General features: G+C 42.1%; 1 protein-coding gene across 4 annotated transcripts in view; it reads right to left on the bottom strand.

Moving 5' to 3' along the window:
• Window positions 1-7,679, bottom strand: part of LOC139413338 (band 4.1-like protein 1) — a 123,660-nt gene extending 115,981 nt beyond the window's left edge. For 3 of the 4 annotated variants that reach the window (XM_071160570.1, XM_071160571.1, XM_071160573.1), the window contains exon 1: window positions 7,541-7,663. The gene's annotated coding sequence lies outside the window, so the exon portion shown is untranslated. Of the gene's footprint in view, window positions 1-7,540 lie in introns of all 4 variants that reach the window. The other variant, XM_071160572.1, reaches the window with a different exon arrangement.
• Window positions 7,680-23,130: the final 15,451 nt, after the last annotated feature.

The raw sequence follows: 23,130 nt of genomic DNA, 5'->3' as shown, positions 1-23,130 counted from the left end.
GTCACCCACTCCCACAAGACAAAAGCACGTGATCACTCCTCTGAAACGCCACACTTTACAACAACGACATGAATGGCACTATCCAGAACAGACCTTACCATCTTAACCTCAGAGAGCAGCGTGAAGCAAAGTCTCCTCTTCTGTCTATGTGTGTTCTCAGTAGTACAGTGTCTCTGACCAAGCCTGTGGCTCGTCTCTGTGACTCCCTCCGACTCGTCCCTGCACCGCTGCATGAGGCGTGACCAGATTCACCCAGCTACAACACGGAGCCAGGGAACATTCCACAGGGCCAGCAGCAATGACAGCTCAGTGGAGACACGGACTAAAGCATACACTCTGTCCTCAACACACGCCGCACTGTAAAGCCCACGTGCTAATGTCTGTGTACATATGTCCTCTGGTTTGGCACTGTAATAAATGAATAATGATACAAGCAAGATAATGCACTTCTATTTTCTAACGATGACGGCAGCATGTTGTAACGTGGTAATGAGTAGTAGGATAGTCTAGTAGTCTATGAGGTTAACATGGGGTACAGGGGCTGGTTGTCTCCAGGTAAAGACTGAGCAGAGCGAGGAGCACTGCCTCTGTGCCTCAGACCCAGTGGATGCTTCATACTTCCTCATTTGAATTGCAAATCAGGGAAAATCAAAACAATACGTTGTTGGTCACATGCGCCGAATGCATCAGGTGTAGACTTTACCGTGGAACACTTGCTCACGAGCCTTTTCCAATGATGCCAAGTTTTTAAAAATTAAAAAAACTATGAATAAAGCAATATACAGAGTACCATATCACTGTGCAGGGGTATGAGGAATTTGAGGTAGACATGTACATAAAAAGCAGTGTAAAGTGACTAGGCATCAGGATAGATAATAAAAATAGTCAAATAAAGGACAGATTAGCAGCATATGATGTGTGTGTGCGTATGTAGTGTATGTGAATGTGTTTGGGATTTCTGTGAGTGTCAGTGTAGTGAGTGTCAGTGTAGTGAGTGTGAGTGTATATATAGTCTTGAGAATGTGCATAGAGTCAGTGCAACTAACTATTTAGCAGTCTTGTGGTTATTTATCAGTCTTATGGCTTGGGGGTAGAATCTGTCTGAGCAGATGCTCAGGCACTATTTGCTGGACAGTAGTAGAGTGAACAGTCTATGGCTTGGGTGGCTTAAATCAGCATGCTGTGATCTGAAATTCCAGCCTCAAGCATATAACAAACACAGACACATACACTACGACCAACTCATGTATCTACATGACCCCAGAGTGAGACAGATGTGCCACACGTTTACCATAGAGACATACAAAAGCTTAGAGACAGACACAGACAGAGAAAGAGCAGTTCTCTTTCATCCAAGTCTCTCAGTACACTGACAAAAAGTGTTCATAAATGCCTATTCCCCAGCTCGTAAGGTTCCTTGGAGAACTCTTGCCTTTACATTGTAAATAGTTAAATGAACACTTAGTGGTGTGTAAGAACACCAGCGTTGGTGTTAATAACCAGAGTTGAACCAAAACCACACACACCAATATCATATTTCCCAGCATGCTCTATTGCAGGTTGATTTTTAGAATTGTTTGTTTCAATATATATTTTCTTGCATGTACATTGATTGATTGAGTCATCTTATGCTACTCAAATATAAATAATACATTTTCCTAAACTAATCCAATCTGTTACTTGGACTTATTGCACCTGTTACTGAAATGGTTATTCCAATTTAGATGTTTAAGGCAGTCTCATATCTTGGTCTTCCCAACCCTGGCAGTCATTCTGAATGCAGGTTGCAGGTGAGTAAAAATTTGAAAAAAATTGGATAATACCCACTCCGGCTAGATTCCAACAGGAATTAGACATCACTTTGCAAACCAGCATAATATGACTAGCAGGCTGTAAAATATGAGTTTCAGACTAACTGTATTAGGATAAAACTAGGCTTGTGTTAAGAAATAGGCCTTATGAAATATGTATTGTCTTAAAGAATGTAATTTAATGACAACATATTCTCTTAGGATCTCATTTGGAGAAGGCCACAAGACTGAAAATGAATGAATGCAACAACCATGTCCTCTGTCACTAGCAAACACAGTCGTGGGTGGTACTGGTAAATCTAAAATTCACTTAAAATCCACCCTGGGAAATATGCAAATAAGGCTTAAAACTCTACAGCAGGGCTATTTAATTCCGGTCCTGGCGGGCCGAAACATTTATGGTTTGGGATTTTTGTATGGTTCCTCAAAGAATCATCCCCATTTATCATTTTTCAGAGACCCTAAAAGGGTTCCGCTATGGCTTTGCTCTAAAGAAGCTTATTTGGTTCCAACTTGCACTTTTATTTTGAAGAGTGTAGGCAGGCAAGTGATGCTCTGGGCAAGGGAGATCTAAACTGTTCACAGGAGTGTTCCAGGCATAATGTTAACAAAGCTACTGTCTGACAGCTCTACCCAGTAAGGCTGCTGACTCGGACTGTGTAGGCTGCAAGAAAGACAGCGCTGGCTAAGAGAGAATGATTTAACGAATACAAACCAACTATAAAAACACGCTGGGGTGGAAGAAACTGCTGAAAGAACAAGATGCAAACCAGCATAATATGTATCAGATGTATCAGATGAAGAAATAGAGGTCTACTTAGTAATGATTTGAGCATAAATGTCTGAAGAGGTTGGATCTAAGCGTCTACACATACTACAATGTAAACTGGTGTACTTGTCACGTCTCCACAGCTACCTCCAGACGTTGCGCCCGACACTCGCCCTACAGTTGCCCCCCCCTCTAAGCAGCAGAGCAGTGTAAACATAATTGTCTTGTTGAGCCAACACTATTACAGTAAAAATTGTAATAGCATAGCAATGTTTTTTTAAACAGATTTTTTTTTTTAAATAAGGAAAATGTCTGTACATTGAGACTTTTGAGGTGTTCGCTGTCTATTGTCAGTCAATTCAATGTGTACGGACGAGAAAATAAACTCTTTCATTGTCTGCACATGCTTCTGGTTGTTGCATTATTCAAGAGTGTAATATGGGTTGGTTGCATTATTCAATATTGTAATATGTTTTAGAAGAAAAAGTAGCTTGAATTGTTAAATAGTTTGTGCTTGCTGGCTAGCGGCGACTGATATATGGTCAATTTGAGTTTGCTGACCAAGAATGACTTGTTGCCAGTCACAGCGAAAGGAAACACATGGATGTAATGTGAAATGAAAAGTAGAAATCGCTTTTGCCACGCCGCTCCTCTGACTCTCCTTCGTCTCTCGTAGTGGGAATAGGGCCTAATAGAGCATTTCTATCATAGCCTCGTTACAGTTTTCAGACCCCAAAAAAAAGAGGATTATGTCCTGTGGCTAAACATCAGTGACTTCACCAGCACGTGCTGGATAGCTGATTGAATCAACAGATTAAATATTTACCACATGTATTTTACGCAAGGAAGATGGTCATTTGACCAAGGCTTTTGGTAAGCATTCCTCACATAGCTAGATCACAGGAAGGCAATTGACACAAGTTATTTCATTATATACATGGCTTAATTTAGCCGGGTTCGGTGAATTAAATGGCTACTTTGTTGTTAATGTTGCAGCGTCATTAATCCAATCTAATAACAACAAAATATCCATCCTGTGCCAAGTTCAAATTCAAGTGGAGAGTAGACAACAGCTATTCAAATCAACATTCCATTCAGTCGAAAACGAAACAACTCGAAAGCTTTCCAAAGTAAACGCCTCCATAAAAATAAGAATTCCAGTAGCAAGCTGTTCACCTTAATGTGCCACAGTCAGATACTGTATGAGGCATGACAAATGTTAACAGTAATGGAGAATACAGCCCTATGAAGAGTACCGTAGAGCTCCATGAAGAGGTAAATTGTCCACTGAAGGCAAACCCCCCCCCCCCCCCCCCTAAGCCTCACAAATGACCATGTCCATTGTTTCAGTGTGACACACATAACATACACTGAGTGTACAAAACATTAAGAACACCTTCCTAATATTGAGTTGCACTACTCCCCATTTTGCCCTCAGAACAGCCTAAATTCGTCAGGGCATGGATTCTACAAGGTGTCGAAATCGTTCCACAGGAATGCTGGCCTATGTTGACTCCAATGCTTCCCACAGTTGTGTGAAGTTGGCTAGATGTCCTTTGGGTGGTGGACCATTCTTGATGCACACAGGAAACTGAGCATGAAAAACCCAGCAATGTTTCAGTTCTTGACACAAACCAGTGCGCCTGGCACCTACTACCATACCCCATTCAAAGGGAACTTTGAATAGCACACATACACAATCCATGTCTCAATTGTCTCAAAGCTTTAAAAATCCTTCTTCAACCTGTCTCCTCCCCTTCATCTACACTGACTGAAGTGGATTTAACAAGTGACAACAATAAGGGACCGTAGCTTTCACCTGGATTTACCTGGTCAGTCTGTCACGGAAAGAGCAGGTGTTCTTAATGTTTTGTACACGCATTGTAGTTGGTGTTGGTTAAATACACTGAAGAGATGTTTGCCTTTTATGAGAACCTAAAGTTGTTACATTTTTATTGAAGCATCTGATCTGAAAAAAGCCTGGGATTTCCGAAAAACATCGTAGCACTAAGATCTTCTTAATTCCATTGAAACTAAATGAACGAAAGATGATCTTAGAGCCACAACGCTTTTGGGAAACCCTGTCCAGATCTTATGTATTTGCTGTCAAGGAAACCAGAAAGGCATCAGAAGCATGATGGTCAGAGGTGAGACCACCACCATACATGGACCAGTCTGAGCACGCAGCAGAGCCTGCTCTAGTCTTCTGAATGATATATTTCATTTAACTTCTGCCAGATGCTTCCACTGTACTCCCTCACAGTGAGGTACAGTGGGGCAAAAAAAAGTATTTAGTCAGCCACCAATTGTGCAAGTTCTCCCACTTAAAAAGATGCACAATTGGTGGCTGACTAAATACTTTTTTGCCCCACTGTATCTGTAGGTGTCACGGATCCCCCCCGGTACTGCTGCTCATTCTGTTCACCAGTTCCGGAGGTCTACGTCACCGGCTTTCTCGGCTTCACTGAAAGGGACTCATTATTATCAACCCTTGTCTGATTACACATCCCTGGTTCACATTTCCCCTGATTAGTATGTTATATATGTTCCCACTGTCTTTGTCGGTTATGTCCGTTGGTGGTGTGAGTACCTATGCATTGGTGCAGCTGTTATGCTGCCTGCTATATATAGTGTGTATTACGGGTGTCGTTCATCGATGGTTTACCCTCGCTCTTTTGTTTGGGTACAGCTCAGTGTTTTTGTATACGTGCTTGTTTTGGGTGTATTAAAAACCCCTATTGTGTATTCCTGTGCCTGTCTCCAAAATCCTTTATACCAGTGTGACAGTAGGAATACCTTCTTTGGTGTGATTATCTGGACAAAGGCCACAACAATCAGTGATTAGGTATTGGTGATGGGCTGTCAGTCACTCAATATTCTGTCCACAGTTCATACAAATGCCTTTGAGAAATGTCAAACACTGAGTCATTTTAGAAATGCCTGACTGAACATGCACCCCTGGCGGTGTTTGGGTGTTTCAGAGAGGGTGTGAAATGGGACTGTGTTTGCCGTTTGGATCGGTGTCTCAACATGTTATGCATATGTGTGTATATGTGTGTGTGTGTGTGCGTGTGTGCGTGTGTGCGTGTGTGCGTGCGTGTGTGTGCATAAGCATCAGTCAGGTGGAGTGTGTGTGTCTGTGTGTGTGCGTGTGTGTGTGTGTGTGTGTGTGTGTGTGTGTGTGTGTGTGTGTGTGTGTGTGTGTGTGTGTGTGTGTGTGTGTGTGTGTGTGTGTGTGTGTGTGTGTGCGTGCGTGCGTGCGTGCGTGCGTGTGTGTGTGCATAAGCATCAGTCAGGTGGAGTGTGTGTGCACTGTGTGAGATGGGCGTGTCTGGGGAAAATCAGGCAAGTGGATTGTGCTAACTTTGAGTTGGGATAGAAGATCCAATTTGCCTTGACAGCAGGACTGAGACAAATTAAAGCCCATGGACGAAAACAAATCGATATATTGCAGTCACGAGAGATGCTGTGAATTAACATTGGTTACAAGCAGCAATACTCAAGCCAAGTAAGACTGACAATTGTCAACCAGAGACATACTATGAGATAACTGCGCAGGGCTGAAATGAACAGAAACAACAACAAAAACTATACAGCATCTCCCATGGAGGTGAACATGAAGGTGAGTGGGAGTGAGAGTCTGCTAGTTTTAAGAGTGAGTGGGATTCAAGCCATCACACTGTTACGCAGGCTTAACAAAGGGATGCAGAGGTGAGGCATTTGACTGGATATGGATTGTAATGCCTGGTGAAACTGGTATGATAAAAGGTGAAAGCACTTTGTGAGCAATTGCATGCCAGCATACCCGGCAATGTATTCAACATAAGTGCTCAAGGATTGACTGTGTAATCAGCTATCTAAATTCACTCCGCTACATGGGCCTTAAACAAGATGCCACCCACCTGAGTGGTCATATAACAGAACATACCATAATAGAATAGAAGGTGCTCTCTTCTGTCCTCTGCACGGCAACCATCCCCAGGAGGCTAACACAGCCTTGGGCTTAACAGGCAGTCACCCCAAGGCTACCCTCACTTCACGACACCACACGGTTCCTGTGATACTAATAACATATAGGGAGGGATGTGTATGATGACAACTTTTTATTCTCAATACTGGGAACTCCCTTCTCCCTTTAAGATACGTTACATCTAATGGAGTAATTCTTCATTATTTGTGTAGGTCTACTGGCTCTTTATGACATTGTGGCTAGATGACTATCATGAAGAGTAGGCTAGGTTTGTTATTAATTCTGTCAGGAGTTAGGGCGGGGGCTGTCAGGCGAATAGCCGCGTCATTGACGCTACAAGTAGTGCCTCTGGAGCCATAGGACGCGCCATGGAAATGAAACGTTTATTTCCTATCACCTCATGCCACACATCGCCTTCACACAATTTCCTGTGTGCGCATATGGGATGTTATGATGATGAGGCTATGGGCATGTTCCACCAAACATATTCCGAATCATATTCGCTTTATACTCGAGGAGCATAAATTAAACCGTATGGAATGGAATTATTGCAGAATAACCAAGCATTGACATGGTCTCCCTTACTAAATGTAAAATAGTGAAAGAAATTTCGGGTCTAGTGTGTCTTTCACATGGAATACCATTGCACAACATGATTGTAGCCAATTCCACTAAATAGTGCGGTATGGCTACATCAAGAAGAAGAAGAAAAATCACTAAGTAACGGAATCCAGCATAGCCCACAAATGGCCTTATAGCCTACCAACATTTTGTATTTAAAAAACGAGGCATAAGTACATTTTTGGACGTGTGTGTTGTGGACAGCGTTAGCCGGAGCAACAATAGTGGATTATTTTTTTGCATGCATCTGCAACAATTTATTTAGAAGTAAGATATTGTAGCGTAATAAACTATTCCCTATGATGACATGGAAGTACCGCATGTAGGCTTTGAAATGTAAATAATACAATGCAAAATGTTGCTACCTACCTTTCCGTCAAACTCACATCCAGGTGTGGACCATTGACGTTGCGCACCGCGGGCAAATCAATCCAATACTGCCTCCGCCCCGTCGTTATTCCCTGCTTTAAGGGGAACAGCAGTATGAGGGAGTGAGCGAGCTTCGAGTGAGTATGAGGAAGAGAAGGAGAGTGAAAGAGGGAGGGACAGAGGCTGTGTGGTAGAGAAAGACGCGCAAGTCTCGGGATCCCAGTAACCAGCGGGAGCTTGCTTTTCCCCCACGCAGAGAACGGCCTTCACTTCTTTGGCACTGCAATGACTTTGATTTATATCATCATTGTCATAACACAAACCCCTATTCAGGTAGTGTAGAATATGCGACGAAACAGTTTATTTTGCATATAGAAGACTATAACAGGCATAGTGAAATTGGTCCATCAATTCTGGGCCTTTTCTTTATGAATGGTTTATACATGCGACATAGATTACCACCTGTGTAAACTATGGTAGGACTACTTAGTGAGAACATGCATTTATAGTTTTCCTTCTTAGTTAAACAATAACCCTATCATGTTCTAATTGTTAAAAAAAAAAAGGCAAATAAAATGGTTTGTTCTGTAGGCCTATTAGTTGAAAGTATGTCAATCTATTCAACCTGAACTCAGGGGTACACGTTAGTGGTGCGCGACTCGGCTGTTTGCTAAACCGCGCCCGCCCGCAATTGCTAATAACCCATCCGGTCCGCCCCGACTGACTATGTGATAAAGTGAACATCTGAAGACTGCACCCAACCCTAACCCGTTAGTATAGAAAATTAGCTGTAGGCTACAATCAAAGACAGCAGAACGATTTTTAACATTGGGTGCAGGTTTTGTTGTTGTTGCCTGATTTCTGCTTATAATTTCCGAGGCTATTTGTTAGTCAACTTGTCTATAATTGATTACATGCAGCTTCTCTTCTGTCATTATATGGTGCCCTACAAGACAAAATAAACCAGAATAATGTCATAAATCTAGTTGACATCTGTAACGTTCTCTCTCTGGGGAGAAAATGCAATAACAAAAAAACAGAAAAGATTTTCTGTTCAAAATTTCCAAGTCACATAAATTTGATGGTTGTAAGAAAATAGAAAGCTGTGAAAACAACAAAACAGGTTTCTGATAAGATTTCAACAGAAGGTGTCTAACAGCATTTGCATTTTCTCAAGATGCTGAAATAAATAATTTCTCCACTCCTGTTCCCAAGTGAACATTTGGCATATCCTTTTACTGCAAGAAATGCTTAATTTTGCAGGAGTTAAGATTAAGGCTGTTAGAGAGGTTATAGACCTGCAGTCAGTGTTTAGATTTCAGTTTACATTTTAACCCATCTGAACAGTAGGCATTTAAAACATTTCAAGGATGATCAATGGAAACAGGATGCACCTGAGCTCAATTTCGAGTCTCATAGCAAAGGGTTTGAATACAGTTCCCTTAATGTGCCATAGGCCTATTTAATGTCCCCCTTTTGTGACTGTCGAATTTGTATAGAGCCTCAATCACCACACATCCAGTGCATTTGGAAAGTATTCAGACCCCTTAACTTGTTGCATATTTTGTTACATTACAGACTTATTCTAAACTGGATTAAATTGTTAATTTTCCTCATCAATCTACACGCAATACCCCACAATGACAAAGCAAAAACAGGTTTTTAGACATTTTTGCAGTCTCAAGGTTTCTTGGGTATGACTGCAAGCTTGACAAACCTGTATTTGGGGAGTTTCTCAAATTCTTCTCTGCAGATCCTCTCAAGCTCTGTCAGGTTGGGCAGCTATTTTCAGATCTCTCCAGAGATGTTAGATAGGGTTCAAGTCCGGGATCTGGCTGGGCCACTCAAGGTCATTCAGAGACTTGTCCCGAAGCCACTCCTGCATTGTCTTGCCTGTGTGCTTAGGGTCATTGTCCTGTTGGAAGGTGAACATTCGCTCCAGTCTGAGGTCCTGAGTGCTCTGGAGCAGGTTCTCGTCAAGGATCTCTCTGTACTTTGCTCTGTTCATCTTTCCCTCTATCCTGACTAGTCTCCCAGCCCCTGATGCTGAAAAACATCTCCACAGCATTATGCTGCCACCACCATGTTTCACCTTAGGGATGGTGCCAGGTTTCCTCCAGACGTGACGCTTGGCATTCAGGCCAAAGAGTTCGATCTTTGTTTCATCAGACCAGAGAATCTTGTTTCTCATGGTCAGAGTCCTTTAGGTGCCTTTTGGCAAACTCCAAGCAGGCTGTCGTGCCTTTTACCTAGGAGTGGCTTCCGTCTGGCCTGATTGGTGGAGTGCTACACTGTGTTCTTGGGGACCTTCAATGCTGCAGAAATGGTTTGGTACCCTTCCCCAGATCTGTGCCCCGACACCATCCTGTCTCGGAGCTCTACGGACAATTCCCTCAATCTTGTCTCTTGGTTTTTGCTCTGACATGCATTGTCAACTGTGGGACCTTATTTAGTCAGGTGTGTGACTTTATAAATCTTATCCAATCAATTGAATTTACCACAAGTGGACTCTGTAAAACATTTCAAGGATGATCAATGGAAACAGGATGCAACTGAGCTAAATTTCGAGTCTCATAGCAAAGGGTTTGATTACTTTTAAATTTTTATTGAACCTTTATTTAACTAGGCAAGTCAGTTAAGAAGAAATTCTTCATTGCAATGATGGCCTACCCCGGCCAAACCCAGACTACGCTGGGCCAATTGCGCACCGCCCTATGGGACTCCCAATCACATCTGAATGTTATACAGCCTGGAATCAAACCAGGGACTGTAGTGACACCATTTGCACTGAGATGGTGTGCCTTAGACCACTACGCCAAACAGGTATTTCAGTTGTTTTTTAAAATAAATCTGCTAACATTTGTAAAAACCTGTTTTTGCTTTGTCATTATGGGGTATTGTGTTGATTGATGAGGGGGGAGGAAATGATTGAATCCATTTTAGAATAAGGCTATAACATAACAACGTTTGTTAAAAAGTCAAATACTTTCCAAATGCGCTGCTATCATCCTCTTTTACAACTTCACCAAATCTTTCCCAAGCGTTACTTTTCTGTCCCTCCCTTCTCTTCATTTTCAACTCTCCATTTCACAGCTTTTGTCTTATTGAATTCAACTCTGGCATTGTCCCTTTTGCCTCTGTGGATTGAGGTTAACTTTTTCTGCCCGTTCTCAAAAGCATTTGTCGATTGGCGTGTAGGCTATATGGCGCGTGTAGAGTTAGGCCCTCGAATGTAGGCTTATGCACTATTCCCAGATAGCCTAAAATAATTAAAGAAAAACTTCAATGTACCCTACAGATATAAATTGCACAAGAATTATACATGTATGGATTTTTTTAAGGTAGGCTATTAGTTACTCTTTATTCAACCCGCCCGCCACACACCCGCCCTTCATCCACACAATATTTAATGGCCCTAAACCTGTGCGCCCCTATTTCCACATGGATGGGGGTTATGAGGTGGCCCATGCATCACTAGTAGACGTAACATAGTAAATGTACATCTGTTTCCCTCCATTTAGTAGGATATGTTATGTTTCGTATGGGATGTATTCGATTGTGGATGTCCATCATCTATTTTGTATGATATGTTCGAATTCCAATTTGTTGTGGCCAACGTTAGCTAGGGTGCTAGATGGCTAACGTTAACATTAGCTAGGTGGCTAACATTAGCTAGTCTAGGTGTTAAGGTTAGGTTAAAGGGTTGAGGTTAGGGGAAGGGGAAGGATTAGCTAACATGCTAAGAAGTTGCAATAGAAGTTGCAAAGTTGCTAATAAGCTAAAATGCTAAAGTTACCTGTGATGAGAGTCAAACACACAATCTTTGGGTTTCTAGACATTTTGTGTTAGTAACAAAGTAGCTAAAAAGTAGTAAGTTGTTGCAAAGTTGCTAATCAGATAAAATGCTAAAGTTGTCTGATGAGATTCGAACATGCAAACTTTGGATTATTAGACGTTTGCATTATATGCCGACCCAACCACCCTGACCAACCACCCTACTTTCATTTTTGCCTTAAGTAACCTTCTGTCTTACGTAACCATACCAAACGTTACATATCATACTCATTTCAGTCTGCCGGATTTACGTTTACCATGTCTGTAAGACCAGGCTGGTCTATTGTTAGGCCTATCAAATCCACTGTATTGTAGGAAAATCCACTATTTCATGCCGTGCATGATGTTCTCATGTGGCGAAGCAGTAAAGACGAAAAAAGAGCAGACACTTACAGTAGACCTCTCGTAGCCTACTCACTGGTTTAGATCATTTCCTACTTTCCCCTCTTTCTGTGGGGATGTAGATAATGTAAATAATGATGTACTGCCTTCTTAGAAGCGCTGATCTATGCTTAGAACTCCCTTTGCCCCACAAACATTAATAAGCATGCGTCACTGAGTGTGTTTACCTTCAAACAGACCAGTACCACTGTGGAAAAGTACAGCGTCTCTCCACTCAGTGTAGCTGCGAGGGAGTACAGACACACTTGCCAGCCAGCAAGATGATGAAATCACTAGCTGTATACCACTGCACATCAATATGTATCAATATGTTAGGCATGTAGTCAGTGAGAGTCCTGTCACTCTCAACCTGTGATTTGGACCATCCATGTTTCAGATTAGCACTGTTTCTGTTGAACTATACAAGAGTATAAAGTCAGCACACAACTCCCATCCCCACTGCCTACACTTACGAAAACAGATTGCAGTCAGAGTGCAGTATAACTGCAGTACACTCAACACTGGGGCCCCACAAGGGTGCGTGCTCAGCCACCTCCTGTACACCCACGACTGCGTGCCCATGCACGCCTCCAACTCAATCATCAAGTTTGCAGACGACACAACAGTAGTGGGCTTGATTAACAACACCGATGAGACAGCCTACAGGGAGGAGGTGAGAGCACTCGGAGTGTGGTGTCAGGAAAACAACCTCTCACTCAACGTCAACAAAACAAAGGAGATGATCGTGGACTTCAGGAAACAGCAGAGGGGACAGCAGTGGAGAAGGTGGAAAGTTTTAAGTTCCTTGGCGTACACGTCACAGACAAACTGAAATGGTCCACCCACACAGAGTGTGGTGAAGAAGGTACAACAGCGCATCGGCAACTGCACCACCCTCAACCACAAGGCTCTCCAGAGGGTGGTGCAGTCTGCACAATGCATCACCGGGGGCAAACTACCTGCCCTCCATGACACCTACAGCACCCGATGTCATAGGAAGGCCAAAAAGATAATCAAGGACAACAACCACCCGAGCCACTGCCTGTTCACACCGCTACCATCCAGAAGGCGAGGTCAGTACAGGTGCATCAAAGCAGGGACTGAGAGACTGAAAAACAGCTTCTATCTCAAGGCCATCAGACTGCTAAACCGCAATCTCCAACTCAGAGAAGCTGCTGCCTACATTGAGACCCAATCACTGTCCACTTTAATAAATGGAACACTAGTCACTTTAAATAATGCCACTTTAATAATGTTTACATATTATACATTCCTCATATCACATGTATATACTGTATTTTATACTATCTGTTGCACCTTGCCTATGCTGCTTGGCCATCACTCATCCATATACTTATATGTACATATTCTCATTCACCCCTTTATATTTGTGTGTATTAGGTAGTTGTTGGGGAATTGTTAGATTACTTGTTAGGTATTACTGCACTGTCGGAACTAGAAGCACAAGCATTTCGCTACACTCGTATTAACATCTGCTAATCATGTGTATGTAAACAACACAATTTGATTTCAACTACAGTTAGAGCGCAGTATAACTGCAGTATGGCGCAAATACTGTCTCCAAAATAACACTGTTTGTTTTACTGCAGTAATTTTTCAGTGTAATTGTAGTTAGAGTGCAGTATAACTGCAGTTCAACTGCAGTAATTCTGCAATTACTGTGTCCAAAATACCACAGTCGACTGCAGTTAGTGCACTTTCAGAACGGCAATCTTCTTTGTAAGGGTAACATCTATAATGTGACCCTGCCTCCAGTGAAGGCGCTTGGGATTGAGTGGTGGCTGGCTACCACATAAATCACCAGGTTCTAAAATTCCAAAACAAAGACACGTTCAAGGAGACAACAGACCTCCCTCCGTTGAAGGAATTTGGTTTTGGCAGAGATTTACGTTATTGTCATTTTTCATCATGGCAAATCCAAATCAGCCTGCTATGAAGCACGACAGCAGGGTTAGGTTAAGGCTATGGTTTGGTACTCTGTATCAGAATTGTTTGGTCAAATTATGTAATAACAGAAATGGAGACGCAGCCACTCTGCTGCTGCTAGCCTTAGTGGAGTGTTTTTAGAGTGCTCTTCAAAACCTTTGAAATCTTCTCATCCAGAGCTGCCACGCATTGTCTGTGAGACACACGCATTTGACCCTCTTCTCAAGCTTTCACGACACACCTCTTTATATATTACGCATTGAAAAGTACAGCGCGTTAACTTTTCAACTGTGCTCCAAATCATTCTGAAATAGTAGCATATGCGCCTGCAATTTAACATCACGAGCATAAACTCTATCATTGTCCTGTCTTGCCACTGCACTGTGAACCGTGACACATCAAAGTATATGATTGGTCTAGTTATGTAAGGGATCGAGGGAATTGGATGCAGGTTTTAAAGAAACGCCCCTCGCGATTAAAGTGGAGTTGAATGGAGAGGGTGGAACATTCTCCGCTGAGTTTATACAACTGTAAAGAGTAGCACGGTAGCGATGTTTTATGTACAGTGTTGTCAAAATAATTAGGTTGCTGATACTCCCGTCCATAAATATATTGCAGAATGCAGCCTTTTGACAGCCTGTACTAAAGTCGATTTCATCCACAAAGGATCAAGGGGATTGGATGCATGTTTTAAAGAAACGCCCCTTAAAACACTTGCATTTGTCCCCTTGCTTGGTGATTGGCGTTTAGGCTGTGACTACGAAAAGGCAGCAGACAGACCTACCGTATGTTTTAACAGGGTTTGGTAGGGTGACCTGATTTGTAACTAGATAATTTTGTCAAACAGATTGTGAACCCAAAAGTGTAAATTTGATTATAGAGAGGGGGGCAATGAATATAACAATACTTTGGTTAGGGTGTTGGGTTGGATTTATGTAATCTTGTCTTCAGGAGATGTAGTTATCTGTTTACTTTATTATGTCTGATCAGTGGATAATTCTCATACTTAACAATGGGCTCAAATATTGGGTGATTACTGTGCTTGTCAGCAAGAACACTGCTGTTATTCTCCAAACGTGTTTCATTATTCCACTTCTTCCCAACTGTAATCACGTATTTGAAAAATGATATGACAACTTGTGTCTTTGAAAATGAATTACATGAGGCTATGTATTTTTGCAGCCATCATGGACTGTTTTGAATAAGTCATTCAAACAAGCATTAGATATAAGATGCTGGCATTAGATTTTCCACCAATGCCAGCATGTCACCTCTGCAACTAGAGGGAAAACTCTAGATCACCTTTACCCCACACACAGAGACGCATACAAAGCTCTCCCTCACCCTCAATTTTTCAAACCTGACCATAACTAAATCCTCCTGATTCCCGCTTACAAGCAAAAACTCAAGCAGGAAGTACCATGGACGCGCTCAATACGGAAATGGTCCGATGAATCAGATGCTACGCTACAGGACTGTTTCACTAGCACAAACTGGAATATGTTCCAGGATACATCCGATGGCATTGAGGAGTTTTCCACATCAGTCACCAGCTTCATTAATAAGTGCATCGACGACATCATCCACAAAGTGACAGTACGTACAAATCCCAACCAGAAGCCATGGATTACAGGCAACATCCGCACTGAGCTAAAGGCTAGAGCTGCCAATTTTAAAGAGCATGAAACTAATCCGGGCTCTGATAAGAAATCCTGCTATGCCCTCAGACAAACCATCAAAAAGGCAAAGTGTCAATACAGGACTAAGATCGAATCCTACTACACCGGCTCTGACGCTCATCGGATGTGGCAGAGCTTGCAAACTATCAGAGATTACAAAGGGAAACCCAGCTGATAGCTGCCCAGTGATGCAAGCCTACCAAATGAGCTAAATGCCTCAGATGCTCACTTTGAGGCAAGCAACACTGAACCATACATGTACATGAGAAAAAAAAACGTGAAAATGGTTCCAATGGTTTTTCCGCCATTTTTCACTTTTTTTATGAATTGTGCAGTTGGTGGGTGTAGGCTTACCTTTGGGTGACATTTTGATAGCCATGTAATTCTCTCTCGGACAAGGTAAGCTTTATCAATATATTCGCCTCAATTTACTTTCTAAAGTCCCAGATGGAAAACTGAATGATGAAAAAACAATTGGAACCATTTCTGGGTTTTATGACTCATACTGTGGTACTTAATATAGTCCGAAAGGATTTGAGAAAAATGATTGGTTGGCGATAGGTCTATGACATTGGCCTAAGCCTAGTCTTGCGCTGTTCATAATATCAGATCTCAACAATGATTGGAGAAGTGTTTATCATCACCAGTTGGCTTAGGCTACCACATCCTTATCATATACTCTATCTTTTCCATCTTTTCCAGGGGCGACCCATCATTATAGGCAGGTGGGGCGGAGCCCCACATTTTTAGCATGTTAGCATGTTATTTTGACATTAATACGTGACATTAATACGTGTATCAGCCCCACATTTTAGCATGTTATTTTTGCATTAATTCGTGTCACATATCAGTTTGCAAACAATGTCAAAAAATAAATATATCATTGTGTTAATAAAGCCGCATACAAACATGGTCTCTTTTTTGTTTTCTTGAGTAAGGCAGCTCCAAAATGCAGGTGTTTTAGCCTAGCTCAGTGCTTTCTGTGGTGGTGGGGTAAGCCAGCAGAAAATACGGAGCGATGCGTCGTGATTGGCTCAGTGTCATTCATAAGGACACTACATCACCGCCAAGTCTTCGGGTGGACCTAAAAAATTAGAGCCCCTTGCTTTCAAAATCTTAGCTAGCAGTCATCATCATGGTGAATCGAGTCGACAATCTACTGGCAAATCCTTCTTAAGCAAGTCAGCCATATCAGCTATGTTTTTAAAAGGCAGTAAATGAGGCTGAATTGAACTGTTTCGCTGCAAGACATAGCTCTGCTGATAGCTAGGTGTAGCAGTGGTAAGATGTTGGGACTGCGGTTGGGACAGCTTTATGTAGGCCCCCGTCAGTTTGTGGGCAACGTTTGTCACCGTTATAGTGCAATTAATGTATGGTTTAGTGTTCTGCTGTATTGTGGCTTTGCTGGCGTGCGTCCCACTTTTCTTATCTTTTTTTTTTTGCCCCACCAAGATTTACATGCTAAAATCGCAACTGATCTTTTCATAAACTCAATGTGGCTGCAAGAGACAGGTGTGAATGTCCGACTGAAATAAAGGACAAATCTATCTTTTTTTAAACTAAGGGTGGTGTTTGAATTTGTTGCTAAAAATGCAGAACATGATTGTTTGGTTTGCGGGACAAAGCGCCTCAAAAAAATGCGGGACTGCCCTGTACAATTTGGGACACGAGGTCATCCTAGGGATTGGTGGAATAGGACGTAAATAAAGGATACATCTTTCTCAAGATTTAGTTATCCTATCTCTGCAAAGACTTAGACCGCAACCTGTAAGTCAGACTAAACATATGAACAGCGTTGTATTCATCTGAGACACATCACTGTGGTGCAGTGGAATAAATCCAGGGGATAAACTCCTTAGGTATCAGGGTTGAATCCTGCTTGCATCGACATGAACTGTCTTACAACAACATTCCTCAACAGTTAAAACAGCACTAACAGATGATAAAAAACCTCCATGGACTGTTCAAATTATCTTATTCTATAAACATAGGGACTAACATTCGAAGAACATTTGAGGGAATGCTGGGTAAAACCTAAATATAATATTTTGAGAACCTATTTTGAGAATCAAGATTACATGAACATGTGTGTGATCATTCTTGCAACTTAATTAAGGGAAATGTTTTATATGCCCTGACCCTGATAGAAACATTGCATGAATTCAGCACCACAGGGGGTTGGTTGGCAACTTAATTGGGGAGGACAGGCTCGTGGTCATAGCTGGAGCGGAATTAGTGGAATGGTATCAAATACATCAAACACATTGTTTCCATGTGTTTGATGCCATTCCGTTAGCTCCGTTCCAGACATTATTATGAGTCGTCCTCCCCTCAGCAGTCTCCACTGTAATCAGCACAACTGGACATATTTTGTGTTTTGGGAACCTATCTCTTGTAATGTGCCCACACAGCATTTGATTTGATTTTAGCTGCTGGTGATGGGCAGGACTCATAGGAGATATGTTTGTAAATGAATTTGATCAAGTTATCTAGCCGATTGATTCCTTCTTTATGAAAAAAATTAACAAAAACGTTTTGTTGTTTCTCTGTAATACTAGCCACCTAGCAATTGTATGAAGTTGGCTTTAGCTAGCCAGCTAGAGAGGTTCCCAATCTCCCAACCTCATAACTAGTTACCTTGCCATTTCAGGCATCAATCAATGTAGAGTAGCTTGTCTAACTAGCTTAGCTGGCATTCTGGCAAGGTTGCTAGACTTTAGAAAATAATTCAATTGCTTTAATTCGTAGGTGATGATACTATATACCAGTGCTGCAGTTGTACTAAACTCCTAATGCATAACACTTCTTAAATAATCAATGTGCATCATTAATCAAAATGATAATTGAACAGGTGAAGAGGTATGCTTAGATAACCAAGACATATATTTTTTTTACATAGAATTAGACATAATGATTATGCCTCTAGATTGCAAGAAAAAGCTGTTTCAGGTGTTTGAAAAATTAGAAGTTCTCAGAATTCCAGAGGGGGCCCCTCAGGACCACCCCCCTCCATCATCAAATACTTTGTGCCCCCTCTAAAATAATGGGTGCATGACACCCCTGCCCATGCCACTCAGTCATTGGCTACATATCAATACAAGGCTTTGCAAGAACAGTAAACCACTGGCAATCACCCGTCTTAATGGAGCAGGCATCTCCAGTAACACTAATAATCCTAACCTCACCTGTGAACACCATTACACCAATCCTCTGAGCAGCACTATAAGTCAAGAATCACAACTCTCCCTCTTCCTGGTGCTGCAAGGTCTCAGCAGGACCAAAGCACAGCCCATGCCTCAGCCTCCAGCACCCAGCCCTCCATCCCCTAGACCCCAGGATGGAGCAGAGAGGATGGAGCTACAGTCAAACCCACAGTGAGATATGACACCCTGAAGGCTGCCTGCATGTTGCTCTGAGCAAAGAACTGATTGGCAGGCAGGTGGGTGCACTGCAGGCCACGGAGCTGTTGAAACCAAATTGTGGTTAGAACATTTCATCTGCTGATGTAAGGCCAATCATACCCAGAACCATATTCCTTCCACTGTGTCAAAGCCTTGGTGTTAAACGATAAGGGAAGTTTTGCCAAATGATTTATAGTGTTTTGAAGACACCTAAAGGAGACCTCCAGTATCCTGTCTCTTTACTGTCCGATCCCTGTGCTCTCCTCTCCCACTCGTATCTGTAGGCCTGGGCAGGAGTATTTCCATTTCTTAATTTGTTCCATGGCATCTTGATATCCTCAATGACTACAGCCAGGAGTGTTTCCTGTACATGTGACCTAGGAAGGAAACACTGTCGTGTCTTTACTATCATTAAATTGAAGACTTCGTTTTTAATTAAAGATTCCTGTAATTAGTATTATGCGATTAAACTGAATAGTCATGTAACTGTAATTAACTAGGAAGTCGGGGCACCAAGGAAAGTATTTAGATTACAAAGTTATAATTTCCCAATATAACCTTTCAGATATTTTCATATCTGATCAATAGTCTTCTGATTAATGATTTATTTTACCTCACGTTAGTCTCATTCCAAACGTCGTAAATTGTTGGTTATCTGCACGAATCCAGTCTTCACTATGAGTCATCCATACATCAATTGTCTTAAATCATTTATTTATTACAAACTAAGTAATTCATTAGTAATTCTCGATTCTTCACCGATCTTTTACACTTTCTCCGGAACATGAAATTTGTTCGTACCTCAAGTTCTGTGAGGTGTAAGGATTTCCTTTGCCTCCATGTAAAACAACTCTCTATAACTGTGTGTCCATGAGGTCTTCTCGGGAATTTACGACCTCCGACCACAGCAGCCTAGTTGAAGGAGGAAAGGGTTGAGGCAGAGAGAGGGGGATGGGGTTGCTATACTCAAAGAGGCCAACGTCATGACAACACTAAGGCCCCACCCATGACAACTGACAAAGAGGAAAGGGAAATGTACAGTAGTTTACAAGCTTTGCTCGGTCAACATTACAATTCCAAGATCCACCCCTAGGCGTATGACTAAGCCAACAGAACAGACAGCTCTCCATCAGTCAGAGCATGTCAGCCCCAAGGTGCCCAGCAGTGGAGTAGTAACCTTGTACCCAGGCTAATTGCTACCCGTTAAACAGAGAGAGAGAGACGGATGGAGGAAGAGACTAGGGGAGCAGCGTCAGAGGGGACACGCCCTGTCAAGCTCCACCAGGCATGTGTGTCCGTCCGGCCCTGGATGCTGTTCTGTTGTCACGTGGCAGAACCAGTGGTGGCCTCACGGCCTCCTCACAGCTGCACAGGAAGTGAGCCCCAGCAGGAGGGAGACAGTGACTCACATCTGACCCACATCAACAACAACAACAACAACAACGCCTAGACTGCTTGGGTTCTTAATATGCCCTCTTTCTCCTCCTTCGCCTCCTAAGTCTGCTGTCACATGTGGTCTGTAAATGGAATACCTACTGCAGCGTTGTTGGTGTTCGTTCTTAGAATCTAAAAGAATATCAAAAGGATTTGGTCATAGCGATTTGATTAGAATCCTTGTAGGCAACCACCATCATATCTCACTTTTGTTAACGTTCAATAAACCTGCATTGTGTAGTGTAAGGGTGAGCTATGTTTGAAGTTATTTGTACTAGCGAGTGATACCTTCCTTGCAGAGGTACATGTGGCAGATACCTTAGTTGTAACCAATTACAAATAGTGCAGGGGAACACCCTCTCACTATATCATGCACCTTGTTTACACATAAGTCTTGTATGGTTTACCTCTTTATTCAGGTAATAAGACACCATTTTCATAACAACCTTTTTCCAATGTGTGGGAAGGGTCCCCTCTTCATTGTGAAACCTAGAGAGAACTACTTAATGGATGCCATTCCCAGAAGAAGGCAATGATATACCTACAATCAATCAATCAATCAATCAATCAATCACTTTTATTCATAAAGCCCTTTTTACATCAGCAGTTATCACAAAGTGCTTAAACAAAAACCGAACCCAAAACGCCAGAGAGCAAGCAATGCAGATGTAGAAGCACAGTGGCTTGGAAAGGCTGGAACCTAGGAAGGAACCTAGAGGTTCCAGGCTCTGAGGGGTGGCCAGTCCTCTTCTGTCTGTGCTGGATGGAGATTATAAGAGTATGTGGTCATTAAGAACAGGGCAGGGAGGGAGGGACAGCAGGTTTGGGACAATGTCTCAAATAGCCCCTAATAGCTGTGCTATTGAACATGAAACTCATAAGACGTTAAGGGCATTGGGGCTACAGAACTCGCAGTCCCCTTTTATTGAAACAGAATTTAAAGAGCTTTGATGTTTTCAGATACAGAGATAAGGAAAAAAATATATACAGTGCCTTGCGAAAGTATTCGGCCCCCTTGAACTTTGCGACCTTTTGTCACATTTCAGGCTTCAAACATAAAGATATAAAACTGTATTTTTTTGTGAAGAATCAACAACAAGTGGGACACAATCATGAAGTGGAACGACATTTATTGGATATTTCAAACTTTTTTAACATATCAAAAACTGAAAAATTGGGCGTGCAAAATTATTCAGCCCCCTTAAGTTAATACTTTGTAGCGCCACCTTTTGCTGCGATTACAGCTGTAAGTCGCTTGGGGTATGTCTCTATCAGTTTTGCACATCGAGAGACTGAAATTTTTTCCCATTCCTCCTTGCAAAACAGCTCGAGCTCAGTGAGGTTGGATGGAGAGCATTTGTGAACAGCAGTTTTCAGTTCTTTCCACAGATTCTCGATTGGATTCAGGTCTGGACTTTGACTTGGCCATTCTAACACCTGGATATGTTTATTTTTGAACCATTCCATTGTAGATTTTGCTTTATGTTTTGGATCATTGTCTTGTTGGAAGACAAATCTCCGTCCCAGTCTCAGGTCTTTTGCAGACTCCATCAGGTTTTCTTCCAGAATGGTCCTGTATTTGGCTCCATCCATCTTCCCATCAATTTTAACCATCTTCCCTGTCCCTGCTGAAGAAAAGCAGGGCCAAACCATGATGCTGCCACCACCATGTTTGACAGTGGGTATGGTGTGTTCAGGGTGATGAGCTGTGTTGCTTTTACGCCAAACATAACGTTTTGCATTGTTGCCAAAAAGTTCAATTTTGGTTTCATCTGACCAGAGCACCTTCTTCCACATGTTTGGTTTGTCTCCCAGGTGGCTTGTGGCAAACTTTAAACGACACTTTTTATGGATATCTTTAAGAAATGGCTTTCTTCTTGCCACTCTTCCATAAAGGCCAGATTTGTGCAATATACGACTGATTGTTGTCCTATGGACAGAGTCTCCCACCTCAGCTGTAGATCTCTGCAGTTCATCCAGAGTGATCATGGGCCTCTTGGCTGCATCTCTGATCAGTCTTCTCCTTGTATGAGCTGAAAGTTTAGAGGGACGGCCAGGTCTTGGTAGATTTGCAGTGGTCTGATACTCCTTCCATTTCAATATTATCGCTTGCACAGTGCTCCTTGGGATGTTTTTTGTATCCAAATCCGGCTTTAAACTTCTTCACAACAGTATCTCGGACCTGCCTGTTGTGTTCCTTGTTCTTCATGATGCTCTCTGCGCTTTTGACGGACCTCTGAGACTATCACAGTGCAGGTGCATTTATACGGAGACTTGATTACACACAGGTGGATTGTATTTATCATCATTAGTCATTTAGGTCAACATTGGATCATTCAGAGATCTTCACTGAACTTCTGGAGAGAGTTTGCTGCACTGAAAGTAAAGGGGCTGAATAATTTTGCACCCCCAATTTTTCAGTTTTTGATTTGTTAAAAAAGTTTGAAATATCCAATAAATGTCGTTCCACTTCATGATTGTGTCCCACTTGTTGTTGATTCTTCACAAAAAAATACAGTTTTATATCTTTATGTTTGAAGCCTGAAATATGGCAAAAGGTCGCAAAGTTCAAGGGGGCCGAATACTTTCGCAAGGCACTGTATATATATGGATACATTTTTTTTTTAAATATCCAAAACACTGAGGCCTATGCATTCCTCTCCAGCCATGGAGGATCAATAATTTGCACTACTCACTGCAGTAATTGGGAACGATATCAGTTTAACCATGAATTATTACTGACGATTTGTAGAATCCCATCATTTTAATCATAGCAGCTATTTTCTGAATGGTATCCACAAGGGTGGAGATGATGCTTGGGATAGGTGGCTTCTTTTCCACACTGGTATCAAAGGGGTGGTCTGCCAGGGGTGAGCGAGAGTTCTACAGATTCCAGGAAGAACCAGTGACGGCA

The sequence above is a fragment of the Oncorhynchus clarkii genome, chromosome 7 (genome assembly GCF_045791955.1).
Source record: "Oncorhynchus clarkii lewisi isolate Uvic-CL-2024 chromosome 7, UVic_Ocla_1.0, whole genome shotgun sequence".
NCBI classification, from domain to species: Eukaryota; Metazoa; Chordata; class Actinopteri; order Salmoniformes; family Salmonidae; genus Oncorhynchus; species Oncorhynchus clarkii.
The sequence above is the reverse complement of the archived record's forward strand: the minus strand, read 5'-3'. Positions and strand labels throughout refer to the sequence as shown.